Source organism: Bos taurus, chromosome 4 (genome assembly GCF_002263795.3).
Source record: "Bos taurus isolate L1 Dominette 01449 registration number 42190680 breed Hereford chromosome 4, ARS-UCD2.0, whole genome shotgun sequence".
Lineage (NCBI taxonomy): Eukaryota > Metazoa > Chordata > Mammalia > Artiodactyla > Bovidae > Bos > Bos taurus.
The window spans coordinates 634,209-657,889 of NC_037331.1; positions in this window are offsets into that span (position 1 = coordinate 634,209).

The window sequence follows — 23,681 nt, forward strand, 5'->3', positions numbered from 1 at the left end:
CATGGAGTTTTCTAAAACTGTACTGAGAAAGATTTTTCTCAATTTAAACATTTTTATTACTAATCAAGAAAATTTAAAAAAAATCAACATTCAAAGAAAGAAGTTGTCAAAAATAAAATTGCATGAAAGTGGGGGGAGGGATGGAATTTTAAGGAGGAAAATTGTTGAATTAGCAAGTAGAAAACACAGAATTGTTAAGTATGATTAGCATCTGGTTCTTTTTTATATGCTTAATATATATTTTAAGGATAAAAATAGAATCATCCAGAAAATAATAATAAAAGCAACAGCACACTTGTCAGCCTAACAAAGCATACTTTATCATACTTGCTGCAACTTGCTCTTCATTTAATCCAAGAAATGTTACAAAGTTCAAAGACCCTGTATCATCAGGCCACTTTTATTTCTGCCTTTCCTTAGTTAACTACTATTTTAGAGTTATAATTTTTATTTATTTCAATATATTTTCCATACATGTATGTACCCAGAATGTAATTTAATTATCCTTTTTGGATATTCTTAAGTATTATTATGTTGAACATATCTTTTTATAACTTTTTTAATCCATATCCATAATAATATAAAATAGAATGAATATACATATTAACTCATTTGAAATGAGTAGACTGAATGAATATTACTGGATTAATAAATCCCTAAAAGTTTAACAATGATTCTTTTCAGATGCTTAAGGTTAATAGTGACTTTTCATTTTTGTAATGTATTTTAGAATTTAGTATGATGGAATTTAATCCTCTCATGATTAAAATGCATATGCAATATGTTTGAGGATAATATGTAAAAAGCTCTGCAAAAATGGAGAAAATAGTAATAATATAAACAAAATTTTTTATAAAATTAGGGATTACAAATTATGTGTTAAAAATCAGTAACTACTAACTAGGTATACATTTCTGCATCTCTCTCACTCTACTTTTTTGTAATTCCTCACCATGTAGTTTAGATCTGTTTTTAAGTATCAAGATTAAAAATGTTTTTATTGCACAGGATAGAAGAAGCTTTCAGCATAAAAATAATTTGCAAAGCTAAACTAATTGCATATCTATATATGCATATCTATATCTAATGATGATCGCTATAAATAATGCTGCCACAAACATTGGAGTACATATATTTTTTTTGAGTTAGAATTTTTCTTTTCTTTGGCTATATATGCAAGAGTGGAATTGCTGATTCATTTTCTCCCTGAGGAACCTCCATACTGTTCTCCATGGTGGCTATCAATTTACATTCCCACCAACAGTGTTGGAGAATTCCTTTTTTCTCCACACACTCTCCAGGATTTATCGTAAATTTTTTGATGATAGTTACAGCAATGACAGCAATGAGCTGATTATCTTCTTTGGAAAAATGTCTATTCAGGTTTTATGCCTACTTTTAAATTGGATTGTTTATTTTTGATATTGAGTTATTTGAGCTCTTTGTATAATTTGTATATTAACCACTTAGTAGACATATTATTTGTAAATATCTTATCCCATTCAGTGGGTTATCTTTCTGTTTTGCTGATGACATTCTTCACTGTGTAAAATTTTTAAGTTTAATTAGGGTCTGTTTGTTTATTTTTGTGTTTGTTTCCTTTGCCTTAAGAGATAGATCACCCTAAAAATATTGATATAATTTATGTCAAAGAGTGTTCAGCTTGTTATCGTCTAGGGATTTTATGGTTTCAGATCTTACATTTAGGTCTTTAATTGATTTTGAGTGTCTTTTTTTTTTTCCTATATGGTATGAGAAATTGTTCTAATTTCATTCTTTAGCATATAGTTGTCCAGTTTTCCCAGCATGACTTATTGAAGAGACTGTTTTCTCCATTGTATATTCTTATCTTCTTTACTGTAGATTAATTAACCATAAGGTTATGGACTTATTTCTATAAAAATTTTGAATCACTATGCTATACACTTGCAAAAACTATAATATTGTAAATCACCTATAACAATAAAACATTTAAAAATCTCAGCTGACAGTAAAATTATACAATACATTATTTCAATTTATTTATATTAACTGATCAACAATATACAATATTTTGTAATTTACTTAGGCAATGAGGGTACGTTTTAAAAGAGCTTTTTAAGCTTTGTATAAGATTACTTTTTAGGCTTTATGTAATAGTAATGTTTACCTCACCTTTGATTAAACAATGTTGAACAATAAGAAAAGTAAATGGCATGTCCTGTGGTAGGAGCTGCATAATACAATTTAAGCTAGACACAATACAATTCTCAGTTGATTTCCTTAAAACAAAGCTTTATTGTAAATATCCAATCATTCTTCAACATGGTGATGATGGGGAACCTAATTAAGAAAGGAATGTAGATGACTTTGCAAAGTTCTGGGGGCTTGTAGTGTTAAAATATTTCAGAAGCCTATTCTTTAGAACTATTATAAGGTTCTTTTAATTTAATTGGAAGCTAATTGCTTTACAGTATTGTGGTGGTTTTTGCCATACATTCACATGAATCAGCCATAAGTGTACATGTGTTCTGCATCCTGACCCTTCCTCCCACCTCCTTTCCCATCCCATCCCTCAGGGTCATCCCAGTGCACCAGCCCTGAGCACCCTGTCTCATGCATCAAACCTAGATTGGCAATCTATTTCACATATGATAATATACATGTTTCAATGCTATTCTCTCAAATCATCCCATCCTCGCCTTCTCCCACAGAGTCCAAAAGACTGTTCTTTACATCTATGTCTCTTTTACTGTCTCACATATATGGTCATAGTTACAATCTTTCTAAATTTCATATATATGCATTAATATACTATATTGGTGTTTTTCTTTCTGACTTACTTTGCTCTATATAATAGGCTCCAGTTTCATCCACCTCATTAGAACTGATTCAAATGTGTTCTTTTTAATGGCTGAGTAATACTCCATTGTGTATATGTACCACAGCTTTCTTATCCATTCACCTGCTGATGGACATCTAGGTTGTTTCCATGTCCTGGCTATTATAAACAATGCTGCAATGAACATTGTGGTACACGTGTCTCTTTCAATTCTGGTTTCCTTGGTGTGTATGCCCAGCAGTGGGATTGCTGGGTCATATGGCAGTTCTATTTCCAGTTTTTTAAAGGAATCTCCACACTGTTCTCCATAGTGGCTGTAGTGGTTTGCATTCCCACCAACAGTGTAAGGGGTCCTTTTTCTCTGCACCCTCTCCAGCATTTATTGCTTGTAGACTTTTTGATAGCACCAGTTCTGACTAGCTTGAGATGGTACCTCATTGTGGTTTTGATTTGCACTTTTCTGATAATGAGTGATGTTGAGCATCTTTTCATGTGTTTGTTAGCCATCTGTATGTCTTCCTTGGAGACATGTCTGTTTATTTCTTTGGCCCATTTTTTTATTGGGTTGCTTATTCTTCTGGAATTGAGCTTCAGGAGTTTCTTGTATATTTTTGAGATTAATTATTTGTCAGTTGCTTCACTTGCTATTATTTTCTCTCATTCTGAAGGCTGTCTTTTCACCTTGGTTATAGTTTCCTTCGTTGCGCAAAAGCTTTTAAGTTTAATTAGGTCCCATTTGTTTATTTTTGCTTTTATTTCCACTACTCTGTGAGATGGGTCATAGAGGATCCTGCTGTGATTTACATCAGAGAGTGTTTTGCTTATGTTTTCCTCTAGGAATTTTATAGTTTCTGGTCTTATATTTAGATCTTTAATCCATTTTTAGTTTATTTTTGTGTATGGTGTTAGAAAATGTTCTAGTTTCACACTTTTACACATGGCTGACCAGTTTTTCCAGCACCACTTGTTAAAAAAAATTGTATTTTCTCCATTGTATATTCTTGCCTCTTTTGTCAAAGATAAGGTGTCCATAGGTGGGTGGATTTATCTCTGGGCTTTCTATTTTGTTCCATTGATCTATGTTTCTGTCTTTGTGCCAGTACCATACTGTCTTGATGACTGTAGCTTTGTAGTACAGCCTGAAGTCAGACAGGTTGTTTCCACCAGTTCCATTCTTTCTCAAGATTGCTTTGGCTATTCGAGGTTGTTCTGTATTTCCATACAAATTGTGAAATTATTTGTTCAAGTTATCTGAAAAATACCATCGGTAGCTTGATAGGGATAGCATTGAATCTATCAATTGCTTGGGGTAGTATACTCATTTTCACTATATTGATTCTTCCAATCAATGCACATGGTATATTTCTCCATCTATTTGTGTCATTTTTTTTTATTACTTTCATCAGTGTTTTATAGTTTTTTACATATAGATCTTTTGCTTCTTTAGGGAGATTTATTCCTAAGTATTTTATTATTTTCATTGCAATGGTGAATGGAATTGTTTCCTTAATTTCTCTTTCTGTTTTCTCATTGTTAGAGTATAGGAATGCAAGGTATTTCTGCGTGTTAATTTTATATATGCTACTTTACTATATTCATTGATTAGCTCTAATAATTTTCTGGTGGAGTTTTTAGGGTTTTCTATGTAGAGGATCATGTCATCTGCGAACAATGAGTTTTACTTCTTTTCCAATCTGGATTCTTTTTATTTCTTTTTCTGCTCTGATTGCTATGACCAAAACTTCCAAATCTATGTTGAATAGTAGTGGTGACAGTGGTCATCCTTGTCTTATTCCTGACTTCAGGGGAAATGCTTTTAATTTTTCACCATTGAGGATAATGTTTGCTGCAGGTTTAGCATATATGGCTTTTATTATGTTGAAGTACCCCAACAAAGGTCCATCTAGTCAAGGCTATGGTTTTTCCAGTAGTCATGTATGGATGTGAAAGTTGGACTATAAAGAAAGCTGAGTGCAGAAGAATTGATGCTTTTGAACTGTGGTGTTGGAGAAGACTCTTGAGAGTCCCATGGACTGCAAGGAGATCCAAACAGTCCATCCTAAAGGAGATTAGTCTGGGTGTTCATTGGAGGGACTGATATTGAAGCTGAAACTCCAATAAATTGGCCACCTGATGTGGAGAGCTGACTCATTTGAAAATGCCCTGATGCTGGGAAAGATTGAGGGCAGGAGGAGAAGGGGATGACAGAGGATGTGATGGTTGGATGGCATCACTGACACAATGGACATGGGTTTGGGTAGATTCCGGGAGTTGATGATGGACAGGGAGGCCTGGGGTGCTGTGGTTCATGGGGTCACAAAGAGTCGGACATGACTGAGAGACTGAACTGAACTGAATTGAACTGAATGTTCCTTCTATGCCTGCTTTCTGGAGGGTTTTTATCATAAATGGATGTTGAATTTTGTCAAAGGCTTTCTCTGTATCTATTGAGAGAATCATATGGTTTTTATCTTTCAATTTGTTAATGTGGTGTATCACATTGATTGATTTGTAAATACTGAAGAATCCTTGCATCCCTGGGATAAAGCCCACTTGGTCATGATGTATGATGTTTTTAATATGTTGCTGAATTCTGTGTGCTAGAATTTATTTAAGGATTTTTGCATCTGTGTTCATCAGTGATATTGACCTGTAGTTTTCTTTTTTTGTGGCATCTTTGTCAGGTTTTTGTATTAGGGTGATGGTGGCCTCATAGAATGAGTTTAGAAGTTTACCTTCTTCTGCAATTTTCTGGAAGAATTTGAGTATTATAGGTGTTAGCTCTTCTCTAAATTTTTGGTAGAATTCAGCTGTGAAGACTTCTGGGCCTGCACTTTTGTTTGTTGGAAGATTTCTGATTACAGTTTCAATTTTTGCGATATGTCTATTAATATAGACCCATCTATCTTAAAATAGTTTATTAAAATAGTCTATCATTTCTTCCTGGTTCAGTTTTGGAAAGTTATACTTTTCTAAATATTTGTCCTTTTCTTCCAAGTTGTCCATTTTATTGCCATATAGTTGCTGCTAGTAGTCTCTTATGATCCTTTGTATTTCTATGTTGTCTGTTGTGATTTCTCCATTTTCATTTCTAATTTTGTTGATTTGATTCTTCTCCCTTTGTTTCTTGATGAGTCCAGCTAATGGTTTGTCTATTTTATTTATCTTTTCAAAGAATCAGCTTTTAGCTTTGTTGATTTTGGCTATGGTCTCTCTTTCTCTCTCTCTCTCTCTCTTTTTTTTTTTGCATTTCTTTCTGCCCTTATTTTTATGATTTCTTTCCTTCTAGTAACCCTGGGATGCTTCATTTCTTCTTTTTCTAGCTGCTTTAGGTGTACAGTTAGGTTATTTTTAGGATTTCTCTCCTGTTTCTTGAGGTAGGCTTGTATTGCTATGAAACTTCCCCTTGCTGCTGCTGCGAAGTCACTTCAGTCACGTCTGACCCTGTGTGACCCCATAGATGGCAGCCCACCAGGCTCCCCCATCCCTGGGATTCTCCAGGCAAGAACACAGGAGTGGGTTGCCATTTCCTTCTCCAATGCATGAAAGTGAAAAGTGAAAGTGAAGTCACTCAGTTGTGTCTGACTCTTAGCGACCCCATGGACTGCAGCCAACAAGGCTCCTCCATCCATGGGATTTTCTAGGCAAGAATACTGGAGTGGGTTGCCATTGCCTTCTCCAGAACCTTTCCCTTAGCACTACTTTTACTGAATCCCATAGGTTTTGGATTGTTGTGTTTACAGTTTCATTTGTTTCTATGCATATTTTGATTTCTTTTTTGATTTCCTCTGTGATTTGTTGGTAATTCAGAAGTGTGTTATTTAGCCTCCATATATTTGCATTTTTAATAGTTTTTTTTTTTTTTTTCCTGTAGTTGACTTCCAATCTTACCACATTGTGATCAGAAAAGATACTTGAGAGGATTTCAGTTTTTTTTTTTTAATTTACCAAGGGTAGATTTATGGCCCAGGATGTGATCATTCCTGGAGAAGTTTCCACATGCACTTGAGAATAAGGTGAAATTCATTGTTTTGTGGTGAAATGTCCTATAGATATCAATTAGGTCTACCTGGCCCATTCTATCATTTAAAGTTTGTGTTTCCTTGCTAATGTTCTGTTTAGTTGATCTATCCATAGGTATGAGTGAGGTATTAAAGTCTCCCACTATTATTGTGTTACTGTTAATTTCCCCTTTCATACTTGTTAGCATTTGTCTTACATATTGTGGTGCTCCTATGTTGGGTGCATATATATTTATAATTGTTATATCTTATTCTTGGATTGATCCTTTGATCATTATATAGTATCCTTCTTTGTCTCTTTTCACAGCCTTTATTTCAAAGTCTATTTTATCTGATATGAATATTGCTACTCCTGCTTTCTTTTGGTCTCCATTTGTGTGAAATATCTTTTTCAAGTCCTTCACTTTCAGTCTATGTGTGTCCCTAGGTTTGAGGTAGGTATTTTGTAGACAGCATATATAGAGATCTTGTTTTTGTATCCATTCAGCCAGTCTTTGTCTTTTGGTTGGGGCATTCAACCCATTTACATTTAAGGTAATTATTAATAAGTCTGATCCCTTTGCCGTTTACTTGTTGTTTTGGGTTCAAGTTTATAAATCTTTTCTGTGTTTCCTGTCTAGAAAAGATCCTTTAGCATTTGTTGAAGAGCTGGTTTGGTGGTTGTTGAATTCTCTGAGCTTTTGCTTGTCTGTAAGGCTTTTGATTTCTCCTTCTTTTTTGAATGAGATCCTTGCTGGGTACAGTAATCTGGGTTGTAGATTTTTCTCTTTCATCACTTTAAGTATGTCCTGCCATTCCCTTCCGGAGAAGGCACTGATTCCCCACTCCAGTACTCTTGCCTGGAAAATCCCATGGACAGAGGAGCCTGGTGGGCTGCAGTCCATGGGGTCGCTGAGCATCGAACACGACTGAGCAACTTCCCTTTCACTTTTCACTTTCACGCATTAGAGAAGGAAATGGCAACCCACTCCAGTATTCTTGCCTGGAGAATCCCAGGGATGGGGGAGCCTGGTGGGCTGCTATCTATGGGGTCACACAGAGTAGGACACGGCTGAAGCAACTTAGCCATTCCCTTCTGGCTTGAAGAGTTCCTATTGAAAGATCAGCTGTTATCCTTATGGGGATCCCCTTGTGAGTTATTTGTTGTTTTTCCCTTGCTGTTTTTAATATTTGTTCTTTGTGTTTGATCTTCATTAATTTGATTAATATGTGTCTTGGGATGTTTCACTTTGGGTTTATCCTGTTTGGGACTCTCTGGGTTTCTTGGACTTGGGTGGCTATTTCCTTCTCCATTTTAGGGAAGTTTTCAACTATTATCTCCTCAAGTATTTTCTCATGGCCTTTCTTTTTGTCTTCTTCTTCTGGGACTCCTAAGATTCGAATGTTGGAGCATTTAACATTGTCCCAGAGGTCTCTGAGGTTGTCCTCATTTCTTTTAATTCTTTTTTTCCTCTCTGCTTCATTTATTTCCACCATTCTATCTTCCACCTCACTTATCCTATCTTCTGCTTCAGTTATTCTACTGTTGGTTCCCTCCAGAGTGCTTTTGATCTCAGTTATTGCATATTCATTATTGATTGACTCTTTTATTTCTTCTACGTCCTTGTTAAACTTTTCTTGCATCTTCTCAAACCTTGTCTCCAGACTATTTATTTGTAACTCCATTTTGTTTTCAAGATTTTGAATCATTTTTGCTATCTTTATTCTGAATTCTTTTTCAGGTAGACTCCCAATCTCCTCCTTTTTTGTTTGGTTTGGTGGGATTTTATCATGTTCGTTTACCTGCTGAATATTTCTCTACCTTTTTGTCTTGTTTAGGTTGCTGTGTTTGGGGTGGCCTTCCTGTATGCTGGAAGTTTGTGGTTCCTCTTTATTGTGGAGGTTCCTCACTGTGGGTGGGGTTGGACAAGTGACTTGTCAAGGTTTCCTGGTTAGGGAAGCTTGCCTTGGTGTTCTGCTGGGTGGAGCTGGATCTCTTTTCTCTGGAGTGCAATGAAATGTCCAGTACTGAGTTTTGAGGTGTCTGTGGGTTTGGTGTGACTTTTGACCCCCTGTATTTTAATGCCCAGGGCTATGTTTCTGTGTTGTTGGAGAATTAGCTTGGTATGTCTTGCTCTGAAACTTGTTGGCTCTTGGGTGGAGCTTAGTTTCAGTGTAGGTATGGAGGCTTTTGGATGGGCTCTTGTTGATTAATGTTCCTTTGAGTTAGGAGTTTCTGGTGTTATCAAGTTTTGGATTTAAGCCTCTTGCCTCTGGCTTTCAGTCTTATTCTTACAGTAGCCTCAAGACTTCTCCATCTATACAGCACTGATGATAAAACTTCTAGGTTAATGGTGAAAAGATTCTTCACAGTGAGGGACACCCAGAGAGATTCACAGTTACGTGGAGAAGAGAAGAGGGAGGAGGGAGATAGAGGGGACCAGGAGGAGAAGAGGGGGAGTCAAAATGGGAGAGTCCAGTCTAGCCAGTAATCAATTCCCTATTTACTCTCCACAGTCTGGAACACTCAGAGAGGTTCATGGAGTTCCATAGAAAAGAGAAGAGGGAGGAAGGAGATAGAGGTGGCCAGGAGGAGAGGAGGGGGAATCAAATGGAGCAAGACCAATCTAGCCTGTGATCAGTTCCCTAGGTGTTCCCCACAGCATATAACACCCTAAGAGATTCACAGTGTTAAGTAGAGAAGAGAAGGAGGAGGGAGGAGATAGAGGTAACCTGGGGTAGAAAAAGGAGAGTCAAAAGGGGAGAGAGCAATCAAGCCAGTAATCACACTCCTAAGTAAAATGGGCACTGAATATTGGATTCTTAAAGGTACAGAATTGATAACAAATACCAAAAAGCAAAGATTAAAAATCTAGAGTAGAAGTTAAACTACAATATTAAAAAAAAAAAAAAAGCAAAATTGCAAAAGTTATAAAAAAGTATATGAAATTTGCTTTAAAAATAGGGTCTTTTTTTGGGCAAGGTAATAGTAGGTTTTAAAAATGAAAATTAAAGGAACAATAAAGAACTTAAAAATTTTTTAAAAGTGATAATAGTAAAATATATCTAGGAACTTCTCTGGAGCTGTTGAGGGCAATGTGGGGTCAGTTCAGTTTCAGATAGTTCCTTGTTCCAGCTTATACTTCTTCTCAAGGACTATAGCTCCCTTCCAGTGCACCCAGTTCTAACTACAGGGTTTTAATCTGTTGCATCTGTCACTTCCAAAGCAGTTCCCTCTTATTTGTTTATTTTGGCTTCTGCTATTAGCAAGTCTCTTCAGTATCTAGCTTCTGCCCTGACACAAGGGGGAGAAGGTGGTCATTTACTTAGGCTCACTTGTTCAATTGTGCTGCAGGGAGGGAGGAGCACTGAAAACAAATATCACTGACATCTATGGGGAGTGCTCACAGTGTCTGAGCCACACTGGGTTTGTCCCCACTCACAGCATGTGTGCTTTTCCGGTCTATACTACTCAGGCTCCAGGTTGATCTTCAGGGGAAATGTCTAAGGTGGGCCCTGGAATTGTGTGTGCTTCTCAGGTCTAAGCTGCTCAGGTTCAGGTTCTTGGGTACTCCACAAAGGCACAGACTCAGTTGGGCTTGCGTTTTGTGTCCTTCCCTGGTAAGAGCAGCTCAAGCAACCAGGTGCTTGGCGAGCGCACTCTCCCCAAGTAGGCGGTGTATCTTATAACCTCCCCTGTCCCAGATGCTCAGTTTCCTGGGTGTGCAATGGGAGCACCATCTCAGGCATGCCATGTGTCTCCTCTGGGGAGCTGATCTCTGGCTGCAACCCTCCTGGCAGATGTCAACCGTTCAGGATCCCAGGAAGACTTGGTTAGAAACTGGGAGCCTGCTCGCAGTTTGGTAGAGGATGCCATCTCTGGGGCCGAGTTTGCCCCTTGCGCTCTGGCTCTGGCTCTCACCAGCCTGCCTCCCTGCCTCTGGCAGGGGATGGGCCAGCCCACTGCTGGCTAGCTCTCCTCTGTTATTCGCTCAGTCCTTTATTCTCTGAGAGTGCCAGCAGTGCCTTAGATGAGCACTTTTTGAAGGAAAGTTCTCTCTCTCTCTCTCTCTTTTTTTTCTCTCTCTGGCTATCCCACGGTTTGGGTTGCTATCTCACGTTAGCTCCCTCAGATTGCCTTCAGGGCATTCAGGCCTGGTCCGTACCCTAAACAATGCAGCTGGCGCCTCCTTGTTCAGTCCTTGGCTTGCTTAAGGTGAACGTGAGCATCGGGGCTACTTCTCCATTGGGAGCTGCAGTTAGACGCATAATCTGTGAGTTTTATTTACTTTTTCCCTTCCAGTTATGTTGCCCTGTAAGATTCCAAAAGTTCCCACAGACCCACTATTGAGAGGGTTTTCTAGTGTTTGGAAACTTCTCCTTTCTGGTGTTTGGAAAATCCCTCCCTGGGACTGGTCTTCATCCCTAATTCTTTTGTCTCTCTTTTTAGCTTTCATATTTTGTTCTGCCTTCTTTCGAAGACAATGGGCTGCCTTTCTGGGTGCCTGGTGTCCTCTGTCAGCATTCAGAAGTTGTTTTGTGGTATTTGCTCAGCGTTCAAATGTCTTTCGATGAATTTGTGGGGGAGAAAGTGGTCTCCCCATCCTACTCCTCTGCCATCTTAGGACCCCATCCTGTTATAAGGTTCTTACATTACTTGGAAAGTTTTTAAAAGAGTCGTTTAAGGTACAGTCTAACAGGTAAAGAACTAATATTGTACTATATAGGGAACTATTACATTAAGTTTTAGAAATGTATAGCTAAAATGTAGGTAATATGAGTAATAAATATTCCAAAAGAAGGCAAGAAAGGTAAAATAAGGGAACATAAAACATGTAAAGCAATTAGAAAGTAGAAAGATTATGGACTCAAAAATTATATCTGAAAGTTAATGTAATTACTACATTAATTTTAAATGGTTAAAGTTTCCAATTAGAAGGTAAAGATTATCAGGATCAATATTAAAAAAACAAACATAGCTCAACCATTGTTGTTTAAAAGAGATACATTTTAGATATTAGGACACAGATTTAACTTGAAAGGACAAAAAAGATATATACTTGATCCTCATTATTCATATATTCAAAGTTCATCTACTCATTACAATTTATTTGTAACACTGAAATCAATGATCCCATGCTTTCAAGTCATGTATAAACTTGAATTCTCTGTACAGCAGTGAAAAACCTGCACCCCCTGACACACAGGATTCCAGACAAGGTTGAAGAAGGTGACATTCTGCCTTCTTGTTTCAGATCTTGTACTGTAAATATGTCCTTTTTGCAGTATACTTCAGTTCAATTTAGTTCAGGTGCTCAGTTGTGTCCGACTCTTTGTGACCCCATTTATCACAGCAGGCCAGGCCTCCCTGTCCATCACCAACTCCTGGAGTTCACTCAGACTCACATCCATCGAGTTGGTGATGCCATCTCACTCTCTGTCATCCCCTTCTCCTCCTGCCCCCAATCCCTCCTAGCATCAGAGTCTTTTCCAATGAGTCAACTCTTCACATGAGGTGGCCAAAATACTGGAGTTTCAGCTTTAGCATCATTTCTTCCAAAGAAATCCCAGGGCTGATCTCCTTCAGAATGGACTGGTTGGATCTCATTGCAGTCCAAGGGACTCTTAAACGTCTTCTCCAACACCACAGTTCAAAAGCATCAATTTTTCAGCGCTCAGCCATCTTCACAGTCCAACTCTCACATCCATACATGACCACAGGAAAAACCATAGCCTTGACTAGACCAAACTTTGTTGGCAAAGTAATGTCTTTGCTTTTGAATATGCTATCTATGTTGGTCATAACTTTCCTTTCAAGGAATAAGCGTCTTTCATGGCTGCAGTCACCATCTGCAATGATTTTGGAGCCCCCCAAAATAAAGTCTGACACTGTTTCCCCACCTATTTCCCATGAAGTGATGGGACCAGATGCCATGATCTTCGTTTTCTGAATGTTGAGCTTTAAGCCAACATTTTCACTCTCCACTTTCACTTTCTTCAAGAGGCTTTTTAGTTCCTCTTCACTTTCTGCCATAAGGGTGGTCTCATCTGCATATCTGAGGTTATTGATAGGGCCACATATTTTCCATTTTTGTGTGGGGTTTTTTGTGTGTGTGTGTGTGCGAATTTTCGTATTTAAGTGACCCCCCAAAGTAGTATTGAAGTGATGTTTCATGCTCATAATGGTAAAAAAGGCTGTGATGTGCCTTTTGGAGAAATTAAGATGAGCATCTTTCAGACATATGTCATAGTGCTATTGCCCAAAAGTTCAATGTTAATGAACCAACAATATATTTTACATAAGGGGTCTTTAGATAGAAACACATACAAAACAGGGTAAAAACAGAGTTAGGTAGTTAGCAATTTGTGACAGTTGTGACCAGAGCTTCACAGGTACCTTACTATATCAGTCGTTTTACTATTGGAGAAGTTAGACTTTATAGTAAGTAATATTTCTAGAAATAAAGAAGAAGATTTTAGAATGATAAAAGAAGAAAAAAGTAATAAATTTATATGCATTTAATTATATCAAATATATGCAACGAAAGGTTTGAGAGAAAAAGAGCAAGGGATAAATTCATAATCATGGCTATAGATTTTAACTCACTCCCTTAATAACAGAAAAAACAACCTCAAAGTCAGTAAAAAATGCAGAAGATTAGAACAACACAATTTACATATTGATCAACAATTTGACCTACCTGACACACAGAATACCACTTTGTACAAATGTAGTATTCACAATTATTTTAAAATACATTAAGGCACATAGATTTTTTTAAATTGCTTTTATTAGGTATTTAAATTTTTACAATTAATGTGTTTCTAGTGCACAAGAATATTTATTATTATTAAATACCTCCATTTATCCTTTTTGAATCTGCTTAAATCATTGTATGTTGAGAAATAGTCTAATATTATAATTGTTACATCTCTAAAATTTTATTTTGCATCTACCAAGTATAACTTTTGACATGCCATTATTTTCAAACTTTGTCATTTTTGTTTGTTATTGGTTTTTTTTTAATACAGTTTTATTGGGATAGGGATATAATTGCTTTACAATTTTGTGTTAGTTTCTTGCTGTACAACAAAGTGAATCAGCCACATGTATACATATATCCTCTCTTTTTTCGATTTCCTTCCCATGTAGGTTACCAAGAGCACTGAGTAGAATTCCCTGTCCTATATGTTAGGTTCTCACTAGTTATCTATTTTATACCTAGTTGTGAATATATGTCAGTACCAATCTTCCAAGACACATAGATTCTTCACCCTCCCCCTAAAAAAAAAAAACAAAAAAATTTTGTTTAGAGCCATTAAGCAAGTTCTAACATATTTTGAAGGAATAAGAAAATAAAGATTATAATCCTTGATTACAGTGGAATTAAACTAGAAATTAACAACAACAACAACAAAGGATAATTAGAAAATCCCAAGAATGTAGAAAATAAAGCAACAAACTTCAATAACCTGTAGTGTACTCAGGGTTCCCCTGGTGGCTCAGTGGATAAAGAATCTGCCTGCAATGTGGGAGACCTGGGTTTGATCCCTGAGTCAGGAAGATCTTGTAGAGAAGGGAATGACTACCCACTCCAATATTCTTGCCTGGAGAATTCCATGGACAGTGGAATCTGCCAAGGTACAGTCAATGGGGTGCCAAAGAGTCAGACATGACTGAGCAACTAACATAGTGTACTCATAACTTTCATAGTGTACTCAAGTAATCACAATTATAATTCTTAAATATTTTAAAGTGAAAAGTTAAACATAAACAAGGCATATCAAACTTATGGGATATATCAGAAGCAATGCTTGCAAGGACATTTATGGCTCTAAATATGTATATAAGAAAAAAAATGTTGAAAATCAATGATCTAAACTTTCACACTTTCATTCTAAGAAGCTATTAAAAGGCAGTAGATGAATCATCAAACTGAAATCAAATATAAAACTATGAGGGAAAAAAGTCAATAAAATAGAAAGGAGACATACAATAAAGCAACTCAAGAAACTGAAGTGTTTTTTTTTTTTTTTTTAAGAATTCAATAAAATTAATAAATCCATAGTAAGACTGGTAGATAAGAAACAGAAAAGAAAATGTAAATTTTCAATATAAAAATGAAATAGATACATCACTATAGATGTTACAGACAAACCAATAATAAGAGGATATTTTAAGAAAGAGATAGTACCAAACTGACTTACCTGTCTCCTGAGAAACTTGTATGTGGATCCAGAAGCAACAATTAGAACCAGACATGAAATAACTGACTGGTTCCAAACTGGGAAAGGATTATGACAAGGCTTTATATTGTCAGCCTGCTTATTTAACTCATATACAGAGTATATCATGTGGAATGCTGGGCTGGATGAATCACAAGCAGCAATCAAAATTCCTGGGAGAAATAACAATCTCAGATGTGCAGGTGATATCATTCTGATGGCAGAAAATGAAGAGGAAGTAGAAGGTCTCCTGATGAGGGTGAAAGAGGAGAGTGAAAAAGCTGGTTTGAAACTCAACACTCAAAAAACTAAGATCATGGCATCTGATTCCATCACTTCAAGGCAAAAAGAAGGGGAAGTTCTTGGGCTTCCAAATCTCTGTGGATGGTGACTATAGCCATGAAATTAAAAGATGCTTGCTCCTTTTAGGAATAGGAATACTATGACAAACTTAGAAAGCTTATTAAAAAGCAGAGACATATCTTTGTTGACAAAGGTCTGTATAGTCAAAGCTATAGTTATTCCAGTAATCATATACAAATATGAGATTTGGATCATAAGGCTGAGCACTGAAGAACTGAGACTTTCAAATTCGGGTTCTGGAGAAAATGCTTGAGAGTCCTTTGGACTGCAAGGAGCTTGAACAAGTCAATCCCAAAGGAAATCAGTTCTGAATATTCATTGGAAGCACTGATGCTGAAGCTGAAGCTCCAATACTTTGGCCACCTGATGTGAAGAGCCAACTCACTGGAAAATACCTTAATGCTGGGTAAGATTGAAGGCAAAAGGAGAAGGGAGCTGCAGAAGATGAAATGGTTAGATAGCATCACCAACCCAATGGACATGAATTTGAGGAAACTCTAGGAGATAGTGGAGGACAGGGAAGCCTAGAGTACTCCAGTCCATGGGGTTGCAAAGAGTCAAACACAACTGAGCGACTGAACAACAAAGTGATTCAGCAGTCTTACTCTTTGTTATACACCCAGAAGGGCTTGAATTAGAATGCTCATAGCAGCTTTATTCTTAAGAACTCCAAATATGAAACAATCCAAGTGTCCTTAATGTAGAGCTTGGGATATAATTATTTGTGCTATATTCTTATAATTGAATTGTTGTTATTCAGTCATGAAGTCGTGTCCTACTCTTTGTGACCCCTTGGACTGCAGCATGCCAGACTTCCCTGTCTCCACTACCTCCCAGAGTTTGCTCACATTCGTGTACATTGAGTTGGTGATCTTATCTAACCATCCCATCCTCTGCTGACCACTTCTTCTTTGGCCTTCAGTCTTTCCCAGCATCAGGGTCTTTCCTAGTGAGTCAGCTTTTCACATCAGGTGGCCAAACTACTGAGACTTTAGCTTCAGCATCAGTCCATCCAATGAATATTCAGGGCAGATTTCCTTTAGGATCGCCTGGTTCAGTTTCCTTGCAGTCCAAGGGAGGGACTCTGAAGAGTCTTCTCCAACACCGCAATTTGAAAGCATCAATTCTTTGGCACTCAGCCTTCTTTATGGTCCAACTCACATCTATACATGACTATTGGAAAAACACATACTTTTGACTATATAGACCTTTGTCAGCAAAGTGATGTCTCTGCTTTTTGATACACTGTCTGGGTTTGCCACAGCATTCCTTCCAAGGAGAAAGCATCCTTTAATTGCATGGCTGTAGTCACCATCTGCAGTGATTTTTGAGCCCAAGCAAATAAAATCTGTCACTGTATCCCCCTTTCATTGCCATGAAGTAATGAGGCCAGATGCCATGAAGTGAAGAGACAGGATGCCATGATCTTATTTGTTTTTAATGTTGTGCATTAATGTTGCACAATAAAAAAGAGCAAACTTCTACTACTCAAACTTACATGAATGAACCACATTGCTATAATGTTCAGCAAAATAGATTAGACATAATAACTTAATAATGAATGATTCTGCTTATATATAATTCAGTAGAGAAAAGATTAATCTATGATAGAAATCAATGATAATTTTCTCTTCTTGAGGTGGGGACTTTGATGGGAGAGAGCTTGATAAATCATTTGTGATGATGGAAATGCCCTATATCTTGTGTTGGTTAAATGTGTATATATTTGTCAAAATTCATAAATTGTAATTAAGATTTCATGTTTTCCTGCATGTAAGCTATGCATCATATATTTAAAAGGCAATGAATATTTATATTTTATGAAGCTAAGAATTTGTTGCTTGGATTGGGCCATTCTTTATTTTTATTAAGTTAAATCTATCAATTTTAAAGAATATTGCTTTGATTTCCAGGCTTTTATTTTCAATCTTTGTCTCCAGAGTGATTTTGATGGGTCCTAAACCTGAAAACCACCACACAAATGCACAGAACTTCATTCATCTTTCTAACTGTTGAATATACCCTATAAATCTGTGAACTTAGGACTTAAAAGTTATACATTTAATTTAGAAAAATAATGACCTATAAAAGTATCCTTTACACCTCTTTTTGCTGACATTCTAAAGCATAATAGAACAAATGGAAATTAAAAAAATCTATTTCAGCTCTAAAATAAAAGAAAGAGAGATATGCAAAGTTCTATGGAAACTGTGAACAACATTTAATGAACCATGACTAAGAGAAAAGAAGAAAGTTTTAGAATACATTAAAGATTAGTCTGGAGTAAACAAGCACTCTGAAACTCATTAAAATGTACATATTTCACCATTAATGTTTTGTGATTTAATTATTTTGAAACAATAGATGAAATACTCATGTTTTAAGCCACTTACATATAGTCACAGCTCTTTGAAAAAATAATTATCTCTCCTTCCCTTTGCACTTACTTCACAGGCCAGAAAGGTCCCCAGTTGATGATGTGTATTCTCTAATAAAAGCAAAACAGTGACAGAAAGAGACCTAAGCTATTTCATCAAACATGCTCTCTCGTTACTATTTATCATTGAATGCAGACTTTGAGATCTCACATTGTTATAAAGATTTCCACCTATTTCTGAAATGATAAAATAGCCCTAAATTTTGAATAACAAGTGACTTCCTTGATAGCTCAGTTGATAAAGAGTCCACCTGCAATTCAGGAGACCCTGGTTCAATCCCTGGGTTGGGAAGATCCCCTGGAGAAGGGAAAGGCTACCCACTCCAGTAGTCTGGCCTGGAGAATTCCATGGACGCTATAGTCCATGGGGTAGCAAAGAATCAGATATGACTGAGTGACTTTCACTTTTCACTTTGACTAGCAAATATATTTTTAAATGGCTCAAAATAAGCATTATCAGAATGAATATTTGTCTTCATTTTTATTTACCTGTCTCCAGCAATCGTTATACAAGATATAGATTTTTCTTAGTAAGATAAATCTATTCCTAGTAAGGACAAGTAATTAAAGGAAGAAAGATGGCAGAATATATTTCTATCATTGTATAGTTTTTTTTTCTGATTTATTTTTTAAATTTAATTTAATTTTATTTTATCTTTTAAATTTACAATATTGTATTGGTTTTGCCATGTATCAAAATGAATCCACCACAGGTATACATGTGTTCCCCATCCTGAACCCTCCTCCCTCCTCCCTCCCCATACCATCCCTCTGGGTTGTCCCAGTGCACCAGCCCCAAGCATCCAATATCGTGCATCGAACCTGGACTGGCGACTCATTTCATATATGATATTATACATGTTTCAGTGCCATTCTCCCAAATCATCCCACCCTCTCCCTCTCCCACAGAGTCCAAAAGACTGTTCTATACATGAGTGTCTCTTTTGCTGTCTCGTATACAGGGTTATTGTTACCATCTTTCTAAATTCCATATATATGCGTTAATATACTGTATTGGTGTTTTTCTTTCTGACTTACTTCACTCTGTATAATAGGCTCCAGTTTCATCCACCTCATTAGAACTGATTCAAACGTAGTTTTTAAAATTTACTGGCTGTGACTTTAAAAATACTCATTTTATGATTTATAAATCCCATACTTATATATTTAACTAAAACATGAATACCAAAAAATGTGAGTGACTTGATTTTCCTGTATCCTAGTGTCTTCCTGAATGATGTTCCTAAGATTCATCATCTCCATAATCCTGTCCATAATACCTAATATTGTCCCCAAAATGTTTTCATTCTTATTCATCCACAGCATCTCTGATACTGATACATCTCCAGCTCTAAGATAATTGAACTCTGTTATTTCTGATATTATTATGAAAGATAACTTAGTAGGATGGGAATCTCATTTTCAGATTTCCCACTCTTTAAATATTCATCCCTAAATTTCCTGCATCTGTTTTTCAGCACAGCCTCTCTAATACTTACCCCCATCAAAGCCTCCAATCTGTTAACCTCATTACCTTTTATTGGCCCATCTTCCTAATTACCTCTTTATTTCTCCTTGTGTCCAGGTTATATTCTATTATCCATGTCATAATCAACTTACTTTATCCTTTCTCACTTCCATAACAAGTTTATATGCCACTGACAAAGTAGAAGAAATGCGATTAAATCTACATACTTATCTTCCTCTAGACTGATAAATTTTGTCTTGTCTTTCTTTCAGTAGATTAATTTTAGGTATTAGTAACTCCAGCTCTCATGCTTGAATCCCATTCTTCTAATCTATTCAAAAGCCAGTCTACTCTTCTTTGCTCAATGGTACATTTTCATCCTCTGCAGTATCACGGAGTAGATTACAAACACATTAGATATACTTGATACCCATCTTAAGATAATCTTCCTCTGATACCACATTCCCCCAGCTATTTTTTGTTATTTGTTTTGTTACAATTTTATAGAAGTATATCTTGGTCTATCCTTGCCATCATTATTTCCCGTTTCTCTCTCTCTCTTTTTAAAATATATTCCCACTGAAATTTATTTATTTTATTTCTTTGACTGAGATCAAACCAGTGCCCCCTGCAGTGGAAGTGCAGAGTCTTAACCACAGGAAAGTTCTCTTTTTCCTTTCTTTTGAAAAATTTGTTTACTTTGAAAGAACTTTAAATTTGCCAAAAATTTTCAGGAACAGGACGCATAATATTTTTCCTGAAATATAAGAGAATACTCTGCTGACCTGAAGCCTATGACTCCTGAACACTGTGCTGTATATTTGCTACAAGCAAAGATTATTCTCCTGAACGACCACAAACACCCATCTAAAGTAATGATACACTATGTCCATTTGAACATTCTTTGGCACCTTTCTTTGGGACTGGGATGAAAACTGACCTTTTTTAGCCCTGTGGCCACTCCTGAGTTTCCAAATCTGGAATACTGAGTGCAGCACTTTAAGAGCATCATCTTTTAGGATTTGAAATAGCTCAGCTGGAATTCCAAAAGAATGTTCAAACTACTGCACAATTGCACTCATTTCACATGCTAGCAAAGACATGCTCAAAATTCTCCAAGCTAGGCTTCAACATTCCATGAGTCAAGAAATTCCAGATGTTCAAATTGGATTTAGAAAAATCAGAGGAACCAGAGACCAAATTGCAAACATCCATTGGATCATAGAAAAAAGCAAGAGAATTCCAGAAAAATATCTACTTCTGCTTCATTGACTACACTAAAGCCTTTGGCTGTGTGGATCACAACAAACTGCGGAAAATTCTTAAAGGGATGAGAATACCACACTACCTGACCTGCTACCTGAGAAACTTTTATGCAGGTCAAACAGCAACAGTTAGAACTGGACATGAAACAATGGACTGGTTCCAAATTGGGAAAGGAGTACTTCAAGTCTGTATATTGTCACCCTGCTTATTTAACCTCTCTGCAGAGTACATCATGTGAAAGGCTGGACTGGCTGAAGCACAAGCTGGAATCAAGATTGCAGGGAGAAATATCGATAACCTCATATAGGCAGATGACACTACCTTATGGCAGAAAGTGGAGAGGAACTAAAGAGCCTCTTGATGAAGGTGAAAGAGGAGAGTGAAACCGTTGGCTTAAAACTCAACATTCCAAAACGAAGATGATGGCATCCAGTCCCATCACTTCATGGCAAATAGATGGGGAAGCAATGGAAACAGTGTGTGATTTTATTATCTTGGGCTCCAAAGTCACTGCAGATTGTGACTGCAGCCATAAAATTAAAAGACACTTGCTCCTTGGAAGAAAAGCTGTTACCAACCTAGACAGAATATTAAAAAGCAGTGACATTAATTTGCTGATAAAGGCACATATAGTCAAAGCTATGGTTTTTCCAGAAGTCATATGTGGATGTGAAAGTTGGACCACAAAGTAGGCTGAGCACCGAAGAACTGACACTTTTAAACTGTGATGTTGGAGAAGACTCTTAAGAGTCTTTGGACTGCAAGGAGATCAAACCAGTCAATCCTAAAGGAAATCATTCCTGAATATTCACTGGAACCACTGATGCTGAATCTGAAACTCCAATACTTTGGCCACCTGATGCAAAGAACTGACTTGTTAGTCCACTTTGATCTGGAGCAGCTCTTCTCTCTTGTCTTGACTTTATGATCTTCACACACTCACAAGTCTTCTTGGAAGGACCCTCATCCTATTGAATCAGGGGGCCCTACTCTTATGGCCTTCAAAGTGGTCCCAGCTTAAGATGCAGGCACACTGGAAGTTAGGCTTCATTGTATGAATTAGGGCTTGGGGACATAAACATTTCATCTATAATGCCCACACATGGATCTGCCCCCTTCAGGACACTCTGAGTCTCCTCCTGGTCCATTATTGTGCCCTGTCTCTCCAGCCCTCTAGGGAAACTTACCTCCACCAGCCCCGCCTGTAGGGTTTTGAACTGATTTTTTTTCAGGGAGAAAAGAACTTTTTCCTTGTGAAATAATTTTTAGAACGTTTCCTTCTTCTCTTTCTCACTTTTTCTGTCCCTTACTTAGCATCCTGAAGTTACCACCCAACATAGATTGAGACTACTGACAACAACTTATATCTGAATATGCAGTTCTCCTCTGTTCTGCAACTCCCACCAGAGGTAACAAGCATACTGAATCCTGTGTTTAGTCTGTAACAACAACAACAACAAAATACATATATATATATATATATAAGCTTCATAAAAATGGTATGCACTATGTAATCATTTTGAACTTAACTCTCCCACTCACTTATATATTGTGAAACTTTCCTTTACTGTGCCCAGCTGCAGTTCATTTACATTTACTGTTGCTGATGTTTCATTGAAAATACTGTAATTTTCTCCATTTTCCTTTCAGTGGGCATTGGGATTTTTCTACGTGTTTCTATTGAAATTTTATGCTCATTACTCTGCAATCAGTTACATGCATTCTTGATCACAGCACTTCTACCTCACAGAAATACATATAAAATACTCTGTGTGGCAAAATGAGATACACACACGTGTATTTGTTTATTGTTTCTCTCTTCACTCTATTGTCTCCAGTATAAAAACCATATCTGCTACTTAATAAATATTTTTTAAATGAGGAACTGTTTTGCAATATGTGATCAAAGGGAAGATATCAGAACAGACCCTCGCTCACCCCTCATCTTCACCTGCCCCCAGGTGAGCATGCAGCCTGGGTATGCCAAGTGCTGCGGCGGTGGGGGGCGGGGGCGGCGGTGGAGGGGGAACGGGGCGGGGGGAGCAGGGGGGGGCGGGGGGCTGGAGCGGGGTTGGGGGAGCGGCAGCGCGTCTCCAAGTGCTGAAGAGAAAGGGCAGGCCACATGGGGGCAAAATCAAGTTCACAGGAGAATTGAAGGAACTGAGCAAAAGAGGAAAGAGGTAAGCCTGGCAAAGGATGTTACCTGAGAAACAAAACTAGAAACATGGAACCAAAGAAGACAGTGTTTCCACAATTAGGACTTTATCAGACAGTGGGCAATTTGCCTTAAAAAATTTTTAAAAAATCAGAAGTTGATTTAATGAAAAATTAAAATCAGGCTGTTAAAATATACTTTAAAATACAAGGATTCAACCTGAGAAATAGAAGAGAACCAGAATAAAATAAAGAAAATATGAGAAAGAATGAGTTAAAGGACATGAAATATTATACATTAAGACAACAAATAAATGGCCAATAATTTTAGGATGTACTTTTCCAGCTAGAAACCAAAGAAATGCATGGTTAATATGTCAAATGTGTCGTTTGGTGGAGAGGAGACAGAAAGGGGAGCTTACTGCTGGCGACAGCTGACTGGCTGCAGGACAGTTCCAAAGCTGGTAGGCAATCATGGATTGCGTCTGAAGGGACTCACATTTTTACCCACTCCACCAGGTAGGATCTAGTCAAGATAAAGAAACCATGCTAGTTATGTCAACAGACAAAGTTTAATATAAATTATTTTAATTAAGTATTGAGGACTGAGTAATAGTATGTTAAGGTATTATGAAAGTATAGCTTCCAGGACTGGAGGTGTGAGAATCTGGATAACATTTGGCAGCATATGAAAGTGAAAGTCATTCAGTCTTGTTTGACTCTTTGAAACCCCATGGACTGTAGCCCACCAGGCTCCTCTGTCCAAATATCACAAATCTATTTTCCCATGCAGTTGGAAAGAATTCTTGTTATGATCTCATCTCTGGTTAAAACTATAAGATATAATTTCTTTATTCTTTGAATGTTTTTTTATTTCTCACACTTCAAAAATGAGTCTTATTTTATACAGCATTTATACATTCTCTCATGTTATTAAAATATGAT